Here is a 2,697-nt window from a genome sequence, read left to right on the forward strand (position 1 = left end):
GTAATTGTTCAAGCAAGATTATAAGTTATAGTCTACATTATATGTTTATTTGCCTCACTAAGTTATAGACTTAGCATGTAAGTGATTTACACATAGGTTTCGAGAAAAGTAAAGAGCAATGTGGAGCAAGACAGGTCAGTTCTCCTTATCGAATGTCAGATCAGAAAAGAGGTGAATAATTTGTCTTTTGTATATAAAGTTCTAGTTGGTATGTATTAAAAAGAATATATTATATAAGCTCTGAATAGTTTTGTAAACGTTTTGAATAAGTTATATGTAGATGAATAAGTGAATTATGCATGCTCTGATCGGTTTTTACAATAATGTAAATGTATTTGATGTAAGTTAGTCATTTATATGTTATAAAAGTTTTAAATTACTCCTTATTTTATACAAGTAAATGTTTTGAAAAGTCAACGTGACACCTCAGACTTGTATTCGGGTCGGATACGGGTTGCGAGTGTTACACATCTTGAATATCTTTTCATTCATCTTCTTATTTTTTGAATTTACTGAGGTCTCAGATGAATTAAAATGGTTATTATGGTATTTTACCCATATACACCATGTAGCCATTCAATTTGTATTATAAGACCTTCAATATTTCCTTGATAAGACTATAAGAGGATTGATCCAACTAGAACTAAAGAATCTTTTACTATCTTTCAATGGTTCTATTCTCCACATTAATGTTGGGCAAAGAAGCTTAGAGAACTCGTGGATGGTATGTAATAATCATCTTCTACAAGCCACACTATTTCCTGCAACATGGAGCATCAAAGTAGCTAGGATTATTTCTCACAGTATGGATTCACTGTATATACCACGATGACGTCAGAAAGTTGGATGCTTAATACAGAAAACTACAAAAATACTTATGCCAACTAAACAGACATATTCTATTAGAGATATGGCCACCACCATATTGATGCTTCATGGGACTCATCAACAGAAGGAACAAACTCATCAACAGTTCCAGTATGTGAAAAAATGGACATGGACCCAAAAGATTAGCATGAAGCTTACCAGCTAGCACGTTATAGAAAAAAAACAAAAAAATGGTCGAATATTTGAGTTGAATATCACGTCTGACGAGTCTACAGATTATAGTGACATATCATTGTAGTCACTTTAATAAAAGTTTGTTTAGTTGTCCAGACTTTGTCTAGAATCCTATGTAAAATATGTAAACATGGAAAATTTTAGAAATTTGTCGTTTCCATCTCCTTTAGCTTATAAAAGGAGAGCTAATGGTCTGTAATGAGGCAGAGTTTAGCCTTCAATAAAATCGAGTGTTTCTTCTAAAAAACCATGGCCTTCTAAATTTTCTTCTTCTTCTTTCTGAGTCTTTAGGGATGAATGAATAGATCTCTAGTGAGTTTTCCTCTTGTATGCTCTGCAACTTACCATTTATATGGATAATGTTTGCATAAAAAACCATGAAAGCTTAGACCAAGAGACTAAGTATGAAGACATTTTTGAAATGGATTATGGTTGGTTACTATAGCTAACAGGCAGTACCCCTTTAGCTGTAAAGAAACCCCGTTTTAGCATAGCATATATGCTACAGTGCTTCCGATCGTCTTTCCGGTCATCCCTGTCCTCTTATTTGGTGTAGTTTATTATGGTTACCCACCTTAATCTAATTCTTAATAAAAAAACAAATCTTTTATCCACCGCTCTTCAGCTTTGATCATTTCCTTTGTATATTTTTTAGGATGAGTCTACAACACACGCTACATATTTATATTATCAGTATAAATTTATAAATAGTCATTAAATTATGATAAAATGATATTTTTTGTCATTCAATTTTTTAAAAATTATAAAATGAATATTAAATTTTAGATTTCATTTAAAAAAAGTATTGACACTTGACTATTTTTTTTTTGGATAAGTGACACTTGACTATTGCTAAGAGCTAATATGGCATATTAAATTAATAAAAAAATCTCATTTGTTCTATCAATTGTGACTAAAATTTTGTTTTTGATATTTTTGAATAATTTTAAGTAATAATTCCAAAGAAAAAATATTTTTTAATATATGGATTTTCAAAATTTATTTTTGAAATTATAAATTTATTTTTAAAATTATATTTAAAACTATTGAAAAAAGTTAAGGAATTGAATCATATTGTTTAATAAAAAATGATTTCATTTATAAATTATAATTTTATGAATTAAAAGATTAATTATAAAGTTATAGTTTTTAAAAAATACTTTATAATTTTAAAAATGAATCGTGAATATATATATATATAATTTTTTAGAATTATTATTTTAAGATATTTAAAAATATAAAAATAAAATTTAGTTTATAATTGAGGGTTGATTGAGATATTTTTTTTATTAATTTAATATTTTAAGTTATCCCTTTAATGTTAATTAAAGATGTGATATTCATTTTGTAATATAATTGAGGGATTGATTGAATGAGATTTTATGTAACTTTTAAAAGTTCATTGTTCAAAAGAAGTATTTTAATATAATTTAATGACCATTTAAAAATTTTACCATTAAAATTAGTGGTACATTTCGATATATAACATGTATTATAGAATTTTCCATTTTTTTCAAAGTATTTTTTATTTCATATAACTATTATCTATTTATATTGTGATATAATATTATATTTATATCATGTCCAATATTATCAGGTTGTTTTGAACAAAGAAACTTTGCATACAAGCAACGA

Source organism: Hibiscus syriacus, unplaced genomic scaffold (genome assembly GCF_006381635.1).
Source record: "Hibiscus syriacus cultivar Baekdansim isolate YM2019G1 unplaced genomic scaffold, ASM638163v2 tig00000218_pilon, whole genome shotgun sequence".
Classification (NCBI taxonomy): domain Eukaryota; kingdom Viridiplantae; phylum Streptophyta; class Magnoliopsida; order Malvales; family Malvaceae; genus Hibiscus; species Hibiscus syriacus.